The sequence below is a fragment of the Lissotriton helveticus genome, chromosome 5_1 (assembly GCF_964261635.1).
Source record: "Lissotriton helveticus chromosome 5_1, aLisHel1.1, whole genome shotgun sequence".
NCBI lineage: Eukaryota > Metazoa > Chordata > Amphibia > Caudata > Salamandridae > Lissotriton > Lissotriton helveticus.
In genome coordinates this window covers 1,481,903,138-1,481,917,819 of record NC_136065.1, presented here as the reverse complement: position 1 = coordinate 1,481,917,819, position 14,682 = coordinate 1,481,903,138, and the positions used below count along the sequence as shown (strand labels likewise).

Sequence of the window (14,682 nt, the reverse complement as noted above, 5' to 3'; positions counted from 1 at the left end):
CCAGCTCTTTGTCACCTATTGGCTAATATGAGCATCCAACAATTGGATGTCACCTTAATGCTAAAAAGTGCAAAGCGCTACTTGTGTTACTTTACAGGCTACTCTCCAGTGCAGAACAAAGTAAACAGTTTATTATGACTTTTTGCTGGTTTGCATTACTTTTTTCTGACTTTGTACCAGCGGAAAGTGTTTATACATCTGCCTCTTAGTGTAGAAAGAGAATACTCTTCTCAGTACTGACAAACCTACTTTGAACAGTTGTTTTCTGGGTAGTAAGGATATATACACACTCTTAAGGTGAAGTAGTAAATCCTATGGTCAGGAGTCAATTAATATATATGTCAAGGCATTTAACTAATAATTCTAATGGGTTGAGATGCAGGACAGGTGAATCTCAATAGATGGCAGCCTTTTGCCATTAAAGAGAAGCTTCACAGGACAACATTCAAAGTCAAAGTCATAAAGTTTTATTCACATTTTAGAATAATTACAGAAGAAAGAAACTAGCTAGTTAGTCAAATTCAAATCAGCATCTATAATGCACCACATAATACCAATTACAGAAAGATATCAACTTAAGATTTCTGCTAAGCAAGTAAATGTCCAGAACCAAAATATAGTTCAGCAAGCGTACTGGCATACATTTTCTCAGTTCTCAAGCCCAAGAAAGTCTGAGTATAAATCAAATGGACAGACTAGCACAGACTCTGCTAAGTTAGAAAGGCAAATTAAATCTACGTAAAAATCAGCAGACAGACCAACTTGGAATCTGTCTTCCTGAAAGTGAGCAAAAAGTCAGCACATCTGCGGGAAGGGCACATTTTATAGGTTTTAGACAGTAAAGATACACTCTTGATATGGGGAGATCAGCCGTCTTAGGGCTGTACTAATAAAATAATTGTCACACAGACCAAAAGTAAAACAAGAAAATGTCATAAATCAAATAGGAAACATTTAGGAACATTTACGTTCATGTATAATTATAGATATGACATTTTTACAATAACATGACTTTTACACAATAAAAGAAAGCAAGAGATACAACTGCTCAGAGGAGACCCAAACAAAGGACCTTGACTAAGTTGCAAATACAGGAAAATGTATCTTAGCTTCCTTCCCAAGAAACACAAATTGATACAATTCAGCTCAGCTAATAAATACCATAAAATTAATATATTTCATGTATTTTCTGAAAAGAAAAAGACAAAAGAAACATGCACATAGGAAACTCAATCATGCAATTTTAAATGCCACTGTTTCTCTGTTACTGCAAATCAAATGCCAAAGCAGGCTGACTTTGACCTAGTCATGTCAACTAAAGACTGGTTATGCTAATTTAAATACATTTAAGCAAGCATTATTTTCTATTTATTTAAAATCACTCTAACATTCATGAGGTAATGTAAATGATTGAGTTTTGTTGGATAGCCCACACACAAAATCAACCCCATTTAGGAAAATGAGGCTAATAGGTGCCTCTGTAGTTCTGGTTAGAGAAGCAGTTTAGGAGATGAACTGAGATCTTTGACAGCTGTGCAAACTTCTCACTCAGCGATGGGAGGTCTAGGCAGAATTGATAAATATTATGATGGAGACACCAGACCAAAACAACATTGTTAAACTTCTTTAATATGGATGCCAGCTGCAGCATCATCCTCCCCTCGCCAGTCAGCCGAAGCCAGAACCCTTAACTTACCAAGATTCTGCGAGAACTATTGAGTGTAAACATTCTACATGTTAAAGGCTAACACAATACAAGTAATAGCATTACAACACATTCAATCCCATTCAATACAATAGCAAATAAAATTAAAAACAAAACAGAATGAAGGAATGGATTGAAACCAAAGACATACGGTTAAATAACCTTGCAAAATACCCCCACTAAACAAGGGGGTAAAAACTTGATGTATAAAACTGAGTAAACAAATACAAAATGATTCACTTAGATTGCACATAATCCTGAAATAGTAGGAGATCTGCAGATCCTAGGAATACGTGCTTCTGTCACCCTTACAGGATGCAAATTACTGCTACATCAGTGCTTACTGACATCCCCACCACCACTCTCACACTGACCTCCTATTTCAACAGCTGTATCCCTGACCAACTTATCATCATCCATCAGCATAAAAATGTTTTGTCCACCTTGAGGGTTTTCCTCAACTTTGTTAACATTGCCTCCTCTTTGGTACAAGGGGTGCTCTGCGTTTATTTCACCTGTTACCATTTTCCAGCTCCACTTAACTGCCACACACTTCCCTTACCCTGAATGAACGCCAAAATTTGCCTAATCCGTTACTCACTCCACCATGCTTTGTTTTTACCCAATCGCCCGCTGTTATCACACTTTTGCCAGCTCTTACCATCCTTTGCCTTGTTTTTCCCCTTCACATTTTGAAATACCATGGCCTCTAAACCTCAACCAAGCCAGAGTCAATTTAGTACTCTGCTTTCTCCCACGTATTTTTTCAAATGGAGAAACCTTGGTCACACTGTGTTCTGTAGTGCAGTAGTCCCAAATCATGTCATTAACCATCAGCTTCACATAGCTTCCAATTTGATTAGCCATCAATATGGCACCCTTCACAAAGTGGTTGGCCCGTTCTACTATACCATCGGCTTGGGGGTTGTACAACACAGTGCTATGGTTTTTTATTCCACAGTTATCTAGAAACTCTTTCATTTCATGTGACATGAGCTGTGTCCCACTATCTGCAATCAAGATGAGTGGAAACCCTTCTTCCATGAACATCCCTTTCAAAGTTCTCAATGGTACTTCTCGTGGTCACTTAAATTTCCCAATCAACCACTTGGAATGTACGTCCACCAATACAAGTGCATTTCTCAAACTGTCCCTCATCTCATGCATGGGCCCAACCAATTGTGTTTTTGACCATTGTTTGTACAATTGTTTCAACAGCAGTTTAATTGTATGCCTGTTACCATAATGTTGTTTCCTCTACATATCAGTGTATAGATCCTGAAGAAGGGCATTTTTGCCCAAAATGCATTGGGCAAAGTCTAATGTTTGTTCAACACTACCAGTTATTATGATGTAATAATAACAAATTTTGATTGAACATACTTAAACTTGTTAAAAATACAAATGACAAATAAACAATTTATCTGAAATTAACGCTTTGTGAAGAGTTCAAACTTAACAAAAAAGAAAGTATTGCACATAATTCTCCGAGTGCATGCTGGAGACACTCCTCTTTCTTTAAGGAGAGCGCTCTCACGATTCAATCAATCAATCAGGTGTTTCTTAAGCGTGACTACTCACTTGTAAGAGGCTCAAGGCGCTGGGGGGTGGGGGTGTTTGCAGGTTCCAATCCATCAAGGAGGGGGTCCATTGAAGAGACAGGTTTTGAGGTTCTTTGCGGAGATGGGGAGCGATGTTATCTGTCTGAGGTGGAGCGCAAGGAGAAGGAGCGGCCTCCCGATCTGGTCTTTCTGGTGCGGGGGACCACGACGTAGGAGAGCTGGGCTGATCCTAGGATCCTTTGGGGTGCGTGGAATTTGAGTCGGCTGTTCGGGTATGCTGGTCTGGTGTCGTGGAGGGCCTTCTGAGAGTGGGCTAGCATCTTGAAGGGGACTCTAGCTTCGATGGCGAGCCAGTGGAGTGTGCGCAGGTGCTGGGAGATGTGGCCGTGTCTTGGCAGGTTGAGGACAGTCTTATGGCAGCATTTTGGATGTTCTGTAGCTTGCAGGTGAGATTTTTGTTTTATTCCCGCATAGAGTGCGTTGCCGTAGTCGAGCCTGCTGGAGACCAGGGCGTGAGTGACGGTCTTTGTGTGTTCAAGGGGATCCATTTGAAGGTCTTATGTAGGAGGTGGAAGGTGTGGAAGCAGGAGGATGAGACCAAGTTGATCTCGCAGTCCATTTTGAGCTCTGAGCCCAGGATGATTCCCAGGTTTCGTGCGTGGCCTGTGGGTGTGGGCGGGCTTCTGAGGGCGGGGGGCCACCAGGTATCATTCCAGGCGTCGGGGTTTGTGCCCATGATGAGTACTTCCGTTTTGTTGGTGTTTAGTTGTAGGCAGCTATTTTTCATTCATTTGGCAACAGCTTTTATGCCTTCTAGAAAATTGTGTCTGGCGGTGGTGGGTTCGTTGGATAGGGAGAGGATGAGTTGGGTGTCGTCTGCATATGACACAATGTTGAGTCCGTAGGTTCTCACGATGGGGAGAGTGAAGCCATGTAGATGTTGAAGAGCGTAGGGCTGAAGGAGGACCCCTGGGGTACTCCGCAGGTGGGAGCCGTAGGGTCCGAGAGGAAAGGGGGGAGTCTGACCAGCTGCGTTCTGCCAGAGAGGAAGGAGCGGATCCAGTCGAGGGCCTTATCTTGGATCCCTGCGTCGTGGAGTCTACATATTAGGGTACTGAGAGAGACTGTGTTGAACGCTGTTGAGAGGTCGAGGACGATGAGGGCTGCTGTTTCTCCTTTGTCCAGTAAGGTACGGATGTCGTCTGTTGCGGCAAGGAGGGCGGTTTCTGTACTGTGTTTTTTTCTGAAGCCGGATTGGGAGGATTCGAGGATGTTGTGCTCTTCAATGAATAGGGTGAGTTAGCTGTTGATGGCCTTTCTCATTGACTTTTGCTGGGAACGGGAACAGGGAGATGGGCCTGTAGTTTTTGAGTTTGGTGGGGTCCGCCAAGGGTTTCTTCAGGAAGGGGTTGATCTCAGCGTGTTTCCAGTCGTCAGGGATCAGTTTATGGTGTGGTAGAGCATGGGTGCGATGGTGTCGGCGGCTCTGTTCAAAATGTGGAGGGGGCAGGGGTCCGTGCGGGCCCCGGAGTGGATTGACTTCATCGTCTTCAGTGTGTCTTCGGTGGTGAGGGCTGTCCAGGTGTCGATCACTGGCTTCAGGGTGTCTGGGGTGGTCGGTGAGGGTTAAGTGTGTTGGTTGTCTTTGTCAAAGTTGTCGTAGATGCTCTGGATTTTGTGGTGGAAAAAGGTGCTGAGTTTGTCGCAGAGATCTTGTGAGGGAGGAATGTCGGTGGACTCGCTGGTGAGTCGGGCAAACTCCTTGATGATGTTGAAGAGTTCTTTGCTGTTGTGTGCATGAGTGGAGATTCTGTCTTCAATCTCTTTTTTCCTCGTTTTTCTGATGAGTTGGTGGTGGGCGTTGGTGGCGGCTCTGAAGTTGTTGTGGGCTTCTGTGGTTTTGGTGTTCCTCCAGGCTTTTTCAAGGCAGCGTCAAGTGCGTCTGGACTCTCGAAGTTCGGTGGTGAACCATCTAGCTTTCTTGGCGTCAGTGTCAGAGATCCATCTGTGCAGGGTTTGGGCTGCAATGTTGGGGTCGTCGTTTTCCACTGTGGTTGGGGTGGAGTTGAGTGATTGAGGTTATCTGGTCATCGGTGATTCTGGTCCAGTTTCTTCATGGAAGCAGGTGCTGATGTCTATGGATGGTGGGTGTTCTGAAGGTCAAATGGACGCATCTATGGTCGGTCCATGGGAGTTCAGTGGTGTGGCTGAAGGTGATGGAGTTTCCTGTTGTGAATAGGGGGTCGAGGGTGGGTCCTGCTGAGTGCGTGGGTTCGGTCACGATCTGGCGGAGTCCAATATTGTGGAGGTTGTCCAGGAGGGATGTGGTGCTGGGGTCCAGTTGGTTGTTGAGGTTATCTGGTCATCGGTGATTCTGGTCCAGTTTCTTCATGGAAGCAGGTGCTGATGTCTATGGATGGTGGGTGTTCTGAAGGTCAAATGGACGCATCTATGGTCGGTCCATGGGAGTTCAGTGGTGTGGCTGAAGGTGATGGAGTTTCCTGTTGTGAATAGGGGGTCGAGGGTGGGTCCTGCTGAGTGCGTGGGTTCGGTCACGATCTGGCGGAGTCCAATATTGTGGAGGTTGTCCAGGAGGGATGTGGTGCTGGGGTCCAGTTGGTTGTTGAGGTTATCTGGTCATCGGTGATTCTGGTCCAGTTTCTTCATGGAAGCAGGTGCTGATGTCTATGGATGGTGGGTGTTCTGAAGGTCAAATGGACGCATCTATGGTCGGTCCATGGGAGTTCAGTGGTGTGGCTGAAGGTGATGGAGTTTCCTGTTGTGAATAGGGGGTCGAGGGTGGGTCCTGCTGAGTGCGTGGGTTCGGCCACGATCTGGCGGAGTCCAATATTGTGGAGGTTGTCCAGGAGGGATGTGGTGCTGGGGTCCAGTTGGTTGTTGAGGTGGAAGTTGAGGTCTCCCAGTAGGTTGTAGTTGGTGGATGCGATGGCATGCGGAGAGATGGTGTCCATGATGGAGATGTCTAAAAGTCCGAGGGGTCCAGGGGCCGGTAGATGAGGGTTCCTCGGAGGGTGGAGGTAGGGCTGGAAAGTATCTTGAAGGTGTTCCATCAGGTCTGTGGGCTCATCTGGGAGTGTGCTCAGGTGGAGGGTGGATTTTTGGACGATGGCCATTCCTCCTCCCGGGCAGGTGGAGTGGTCCTTCCTGGTGATCTTGTATCCTTGGGGAACGGCGATGGCGATGTTCGGTCCCTAGGTGGTGTTGGTCCAGGTTTCGGTAAAGCATGCTACATCCGGGGTGGTGCTGTCGAGGAGGTCCCAGATTTCAGTGACATGTTTGTAGAGGGATCGGACGTTGAGGAGGATGCATTGCAGGTGCTTCGGTTTGGTTGTGTTCTTGCGGTCGGGTTGTGTTCTTGCGGTCGGGTTGTGCTGGGTCCGTGGTCTTGGCCGTGCTGCAGGTGTGCCGGCAGGGGTGACAGCTGAAGAGTCCCAGTCCGTGGGTGTCGACTGGTGATGTTAGCTTGCAGTTATTGTTGCGGCCTGGGTTGAGAGCGTGGAGTGCCGCTGGGTCGTAGAGTTGGCGGTGCAGAGATCCAGGGTTTCTGGTGCTGGTCGTAGTCGGGTCGTGGATGGGCGCAGAGGGGCTTGCCTTTGGTGTGCCAGCGGCGTGGCCGCACAGCGGCTGCAATTAAGTAGGGGTCAGGGAGGGCTGGACAGCTGGGGGATGGGAGAGGGTAGGGGAGCTGGTTTGGGACGGTCACACTGGATGTGCTGGGGAGGGGGGGAACCACGGGGGCAGCAGCGGCGGGGAAAAAAGGGCTGAAAAAGGCAAAAGGAAAAAGGCAAAAAGAGAGAGAATAGTGAAAATAAGGCAGCAAAAGCGCAAGAAAGAGTGGAGGAAAGACACAGAAGGAGAGTGAAGGGGAGCTTTAAATGAGGGGAAAACGACAGAAAATGAAGGAAAGACCCAGAAGAAGAGTGAAGGGGGAGATAAAAGTGAGGGAAAAAAACGAGTGAAAAAGGAGAGAAAAAACGGACCGAGAGAATGGAGACAGAGGTCCACTGGACCACCAGGGATGAGGCGCAGGTGTAACCTGCTGGTGGAGGAGGGCCTCGAACACCAACACTCCATAGAGCAGGGGCTCTGGGGAAGGCCTCACTTAATGGTGGAGCTGCAAGGGAGGGAGAGCAATTTACCTGACAATGAGTCAGTGGCCTTGCACGCCTGTCCCTGTAGCAGCCGCCCTTAAGTAGGGGTCGGGGAGGGCTCGACAGCTGGGAGGCGGGAGTGGGGAGGGGAGCTTGATTGGGCTGGTCACACTGGTTGTGCTGGGGGGGAGGGGCCCCTGGGGCAGCAGCGGCCGGAAAAAACTGGCTGAAAAGGGCAAAAGGAAGAAGGCAAAAAGAGAGAGAAAGTGCAAATAAGACTGCAAAATTGCAAGAAAGAGTGGAGGAAAGACACAAAGGACACAGAAGGAGAGTAAAAGGGGAAGATTGAGATGAGGGTAAAAAACTAGTGAAAAACGGAGGAAAGACACAGAAGGGGAGTGAAGGGGGAGCTTGAAATGAGGGTAAAATGACAGAAAATGGAGGAAAGAAACAGAAGGAGAGTGAAGGTGGGAGATAGAAGCAAGGGAAAAAAACGAGTGAAAAAGGAGAGAAAAAGCATAGCAAGAGAATGGAAACAGAGGTCCACTGGACCACCAGGGATGAGGTGCGGGTGAAACCTGTGGGTGGAGGAGGGCCTCGAATGCGAACACTCGAGAGTGCAGGGGCTCGGGGGAAGGCCTCACTTAATGCTGGAGCCACGAGGGAGGGAGAGCAATTTCACTCACACAATGCTCTCAATCCAAACACACCATACTCCATGGTGTGCTAGGGTCTTAAATATGTCCCCTTTCAGACTGAAGGCCAACCTTAAGTCTTTTTCTCACTCTCCTTACATACTCCACACTTTGCCACCCAAAATGTAATCTGATCATCCATACACAGCTACCAAAAATTCTCCTGCACTCTTTTTTTTGTCATGGCTTGCCCCAAGTGACCCTCATGGGTCAAATTAATAATTCTTCCTTTCAGGCCATCAGGTGGCACAAACCTATCATTTCTCATGACTCCTTTGTCAGCAATTGTCAAATTATCTAAGATCTTCACAAATGGTCTTGTAGAAGGAGCTAGCATAATCTCTTTGTCCCCCATTCAACAACATTTGTTCAACCTCCTCTATTCTTCAGCTGTACATGTTCCTCCCACGTATTCTTCCAAATAGCACACCGATGCCACAGCTCCTTTCCGCTCATTTGTTCAATACTCCAGTCATCGACTTCTGTCCAATCCAACAAGTTTGAGAGGCAATTTGATTGTGCATTTTTCCAACCTGCTATGTGTCTAACCTTGTAACAATATTCTTGCAATCCAGACATTAGCCTCACTAACCTAGTGGACCCTTTGCCAGCTGCTCCCGGGCTCAACACCTTGGTGAGGGGTTTATGAGCTGCACTGATTTTCTTTTTTATTGGTTTTAGCCGCGCGGATGCAAAAATCCAAGACCCACAAGGAGGTTCTGAAATATTCTGCTGACCATGTTGTAGCCAAAGCCTCATGCTCTATCACAGAGAAATTACTTTTGCTCTCCCTCTAGGAGCACAAGGCAAAAGCCACAGTTTTTTCTTCGACTCCATGCTGCTGGGACAGTACAGCTCCCACTCTATAAGCACTAGCATTCATCGTTAATATAGGTCTGAGTTTGGTGTCAAAAGGTGCTAAAATCCCATTGAATGGGTGATTTGAAGTACCCCAACACATCTATTCTCTTCCCCGGCAACCTCTCAGATTTATGTCTTTATGTACCAGAAACATGTGGCCACTTCTTCCTTCACACTTTTTTGGGCACAATTGGGTACAATGAACCAGAGTCTACCATTAACTCCACATTCTTGCCCAAAATCACAATAGAAGCATTTGGTCTGACTCTTCTGTTGTTTCCCTCAGTTTCCGGAGGAACATTCAACACTAGGTCATCATTGATGTCCCCTCATTCCGTTCCTTCTGTAACTGCTATATGGGATTTGTTATTGACTTTCCACATGTGAGCATAATTGCCCTGGAGCCCACACTTTCTTCATTCCTTGTTATACTCAAAGTACCGCTTAGAGTCACTGGAATGTCTCCACTTCCATATCTCAAGTACACTTTTGGCTTAGATCCTTTCTGAGACTTGCTATTATACTTGTTAATTGCTCCCAAATTTCCTTCCTCTTTATTTCCCAATGCTGCAACTTCTCCTTCTGCGTCAGTTATGTCCTTTTTATTCATCTCCTCCATGCACTGTTCAGACTCTTCCACTATTTTCGCAATGCTAATTGCATCCTTGAGGCAATGGGTTCTTGGCAGCCCACAAGCGCTCTAGAGTTTTCTTGCTGTGGCACTGAACAATAAGTTGGTCTCTGTTAGTTCATCTGTCATTTGACCAAACTTACACTTGACTGGCAATTCACATAAACCAGACTCAAAGGCCTCTAAAGAGTCACCTGGTTTTTGTCCACCTTTAATCAAAGACAGGATTCAGTGATAACTACCTACCAGTCATCTGGCTAGGATGTAAGAGTATCTCTCTGCCGGTTATACTTCCGTCCTGGCTGTGGCATAAGTCACTCAGTGGTGAGAGTGCAATAGCCCTGAAGAAGTCGTGGGTTACACCCTGATGAAACACGTTTTGGCTGGGCACCTGAAACACAAATAAACCACACGGAAAGAAAATGTCAATCCAACTACTGTTATGGTCATGAGATACTTGCAGTATCAATACTGTTAATGAGGATTACGTGTGCACAGGCTACCTGTATAATTGTATCAAGGACTTTGGTCCATTTTGGGGGTTTTGGGTTGTCCTCTTACTTGTAGCACCGTTCACTGTTTGGTCTCGCTTTACACACACATTTACGACTGGAGGCGCCAACGTATACCGCATCACTTCAAACCTTCTTCTGGTAGGAATAATTACATTTCTTGTGCTTTGGGTGCCCTCTTTCTGGGCATTTCAAACTCAGTACAGTTCATCTAGAATTCCACAGGTGCCTCCTTTCCTAATATACAACCTGTTTTTCAACAGAAAACTACCTCGAAATAATGTCACCACATAAAGAAATTGACACACCAATTCGTTTCCATCACTTATTGAAGCAAAAGACACAGGACTGTGTCGGACCCAGCTGACTTCCTCCCCAACCACCCGCAAGAATCAAAGTATAGCTACTCTATTTTTTCTGTCATGCTGTGTTAGTTTCAGGTCACTTAAAGTTAAAATTCGAATTATGTAGTTTAGTGATTTATGAAGCAGCATTAGAGGTTGTATACAAACTTCAGGTCATAAGTTTAGATACTTATTTTTTAGCAATCTTTCCTTATTCCAAAGTGTGCTTGAAAGGGTTCTTGTATATCAACAAACACTAATTTGTAAGTGCTATTTTCATAGTTATTGATCTAATCCCTTATATTGACATGCATATCCCTTACGTACAGGGCTTGGGAAAATCATAAACCTGACTCCAAACAGTAGTTTATTTTAAACGCATGTGTGGATTTAAGAGATTGAGGGCCTCCGGTAACAGTTTCGCAGATAGAGCATTTCACCCGGAAAACTAAATTACCCTTTGAAATAGTATTGGAAAAATAATCTGCGATTGGAAGGAAACCTTAGAGTATCACGATCGCTTGCTCAGTTTGCTTGTTTTAAAATTCTGCACAATTGGTACTGGTCTCTTTTCAGACTGTACAAAGCTCGTCTGCTTCCTAATGCGGCATGCTGGCTATGCTCTAGTGCATCATTTGATTTGTACAACATCCTTTAGTCATGCCCTTCATTAGATTAATATTAGCGTTGTAAATGGGAAATGCTAAGCTCAAATAGTTTTATTACTTTTGAGGAGTCGGACAAAATTGCTCTGTTACATGTCTTTTTTTTGTTTTGGATAATGTGACTTCCCATTGGCATTGATGGATGTCAATGGCCCTAAACTCCACCCCATCCGTTCTTATGGTGGCAAAGATCTGTATTTTAAGGTATTGGTGTGCTGCACTGGTGCCCACGAATCAAGACTGCATAGCTGAGCTTTTTAGATTAGCTACTTATTTACAGGGGCAGAGATCAAGTACATGTTTTGATGAGGGTTGGGGTCCTTTTTTGAGGCTTTGTGATCATTGACTGTTTTCCTTTGGCATGTGGCCTCTACTTATTTCTTCCCCTTTAAGCTAGGATGGTGTTTGGAATACTTTCATTGTAGGATTAGTGTTTGAGATGATATGGTTGAGGCTTGTGGTGCTATATGTTCGTTTAAGAGGAGTACGTTTTATGAAGGGGTGCTTACCTGAGGTATTGCTTAAACTGTGTTGGTTAAATGCGTTGACTCTTCTGTTCCTTATTTATTTATTTATTTTCTTCTCTTTCTTTTATATCTCTCATTCCTTTCTTATGATCTTATTATTCATCATTGGGATCCTATTTATTTTAGTGTTTATGAGGTACATTGTGGGGTACTTTGTACGCTATTCAAATTGTTTTCGTGTATTATAAAAATCACAACACAGAAATGTTTTTTTAAAATATTTCAAAAAAGAAACTGCAAGACTGGCATGGCTCTCACACCAGGATCTTCAAACCTGGGTTTCTACTAAAACAAAATCAGCTATAAAACGTTTCTACTTTACAAATTGAACAAGGCCTTGAAAAACTATTGCCCACAGGTCTCATGGTCTGTGACTCTGTCAAATGGACCCCATCCCGCACATAAAACTGTTCCCCGCAGATGCAGCCATGAGGTATGCTCTGTAGATAAGGAGTTCGAAATAGCTTGTCTAGTTTATTGTTGACCCTCTTTACCGAGTGATTCAACGCACTTACTGATTCACCCCCCCTCCACTGCAGTCTCGGTATCAACTGTGACCACACAATAGTGCAATCAGGTAACAGTTTCGCCAGCCACCCTGCCGCTAATATGATTTCCTCCAACATGACCCTTCTGCCCAAGTCTACTAAATCATTCCCCCCCCAGGTGCAAGATAATCGCTGAGGGTGGTGAGGTGTGTCTCTCGAGTAGATCTGACATGTAGCGCCTAAGCTGACTGAGGCGAAGCCCCCCTCTGCCATGGAAGAAGACATTGAAACCCCCGCACTCCGCCCTCCGTCTACCCGTTCCTGCAAGGAAAATTGGTTTAGCACGTTTCACATAAGAATGGCCGACTACCCATATTACATAAGTCTTCCTTGTATCCTCCTGCCGTTGCCGTGATGTTGATGGATGGCTGTGATGGTCCTCAAGTAGTTTCCGTCCTGCGTCACAGGCCCGGGAAACTAGAAATAACAAGACAAACAGCATGTGTCAGAAAGGCGGCGACTGACCCTTACAACATGTGCAACCGCACATAACGCTTATAGGCATTGGAAGACCACCTCCCAATCCTCTTCACACTATTGACATTCAACCCCCTTGCAGTGGCTTCAGTGGCTGCCCCTATCCGGAAAGAATGTGTCCCAAATTCTTTGGGGTTTAGACCTGCTTTGGCAATACTCATGGCTAAGACTCTCTGGAACTGAAACCTGGTCAGAGGGGTACCATCATTATGCATTAGCAGTGGTCCACTTGGCTCACATGTCCGTTGCTTCCACATGTGACACCGGGCAGCACGGGTTATTCGGTGCCCGGTGTAGTACCAAACTTTGACCCTTAGCCTCCTGATCAGTCTTGGATTTCCGAATGGTAACCCGCATTGTGTCGTCCCGTATACTGACATCACGCAGCTGAAGGCCACCCTCCCTATCTAGTTTGTTGACTGCCACCAGTTCGCCTACCCGAAAGGCCCCGTAGAATGCCAGGGCAAAAGCGGCGTTGAATAATACCACTTCAACAGAAGAGCTGCACGTGTCTGGCAGGGCGAGGAGCACTGCTGCCAGACGTTCTAAACCTATCGGCCTTCTGCCATCGGCGGTGGGTGCCTGCAAGCGCTGCCGTCCTTTCAACGCTTTTTGTACTAAGAAACTGTTAGTCGGGTCCCTGGCTCCCTTTGCGCGTGCGAAAAAGGAAACGGCTGTCTTGTGTCTGCTAGCTGTCGCCGCTGTGCGCCCTTCCTTGTGCAATGTGTTCATGTACCCATTAAAACTAGCCTCCTGATCCCACTTGGTCTCCCAATCATGTCCCAGAAAGTTACAGTAAGGCCTGAACGCCCCTTCATAAGCTGTCCTTGTCCTGGGAGCTAGGCTGGCTGCCACGAGGTCGTGTAGTTGGGGGCACCAATCTGCCAGAGAGTCGATGGGAAGTGAGCTGGGGATGCCTCTGCAGCCGGTAGGTGTTCCCTGAATACCTGCATCTTAAAGCGAGAAAGGGCGTCAGCTGCGTTATTCACGACCCCTGGGACATGTTTGGCCCTGAAACGTATATTCAATCTCATGCAACTCAGCACAATCTCCTTCAACAGGCGCAGTATGAATTGACACCGCGCTGCCTGTTGATTGATGCATTCCACCACGGTCATGTTATCAGACCAGAAAATCACAGAGCGATTGGACAATTGCTCGGGCCAGACCCTCAATGCCACCCAGATTGGGAAGAGCTCCAGAAACCCGATGTTTGCAGTCAGCCCACTCTCTTCCCACCAGCCGGGCCATCTTTGTGCCACCCACTTCTTGCCAAGTATGGCCCCGAACCCCACACTGCCTGCAGCGTCAGTCCATAGTCCTAACTCTGCTGAGGACAGCGTGGGGGCACCCCACAGCACTCTGCCATTGAACTCCTCCAGAAATGCAATCCATATTCGCATGTCCTGGCGAACCTTGACTGACAGCCGTGTGCGATGATGCTTTTCCCGCAAGCCCTTCATGGCTTGCGCAATTGAGCGGGAAAATGGGCGTGCCATGGGAATAACTCTCAAGGCAAAGTTTAGCTGGCCAACTGTCTGCTGCAACAGCTGTAAGGTGACTTTCTCTGTCCTCAAACATAGCTCAAGAGTTAACCTGAACTTCTCGATTTTTTCTGTGCGTAACCTGAAACAGCCTTCCACGGAATCCAATTCAATTCACAAGAATTCGAGACATGTCAATGGCCCAACCGTTTTCCCCTGCGCGAGCGGGACCCCAAAAGTACGCATGAGCACGCAAAATTCCTGCAATGCCCACGCGCACTCCTGTGAGTCCGCCGGGCCCAGGAAAAGAAAATAGTCTAAGTAATGCATGACATACTGGTGGCCCGTAGCCTGTCTCAGAACCCACTCAAGGAAAGAGCTGAATGTTTCAAAGTAAGCCCATGAAATAGAGCAAGCCATGGGCATGCACATATCCATGTAGTATTTGCCTTCGAAGGAAAAACCCAGCAAGTGTTGGTCCGTCGGATGCACCGGCAGTAGTCTAAAAGCTGACTCAATATCGGATTTTGCCATCAGTGCCCCAGGACCCAAAACTGTC

At 46.4% G+C, this 14,682-nt stretch overlaps 1 long non-coding RNA gene across 1 annotated transcript; it reads right to left on the bottom strand.

Moving 5' to 3' along the window:
- Positions 1–444: 444 nt before the first annotated feature.
- Positions 445–14,484, bottom strand: LOC144755498 (uncharacterized). The gene is made up of 2 exons (XR_013594909.1): positions 9,813–14,484; positions 445–1,563 (listed from the first exon to the last, which is right to left on the bottom strand). It is a non-coding gene; the product is annotated as an uncharacterized LOC144755498 (long non-coding RNA).
- Positions 14,485–14,682: the final 198 nt, after the last annotated feature.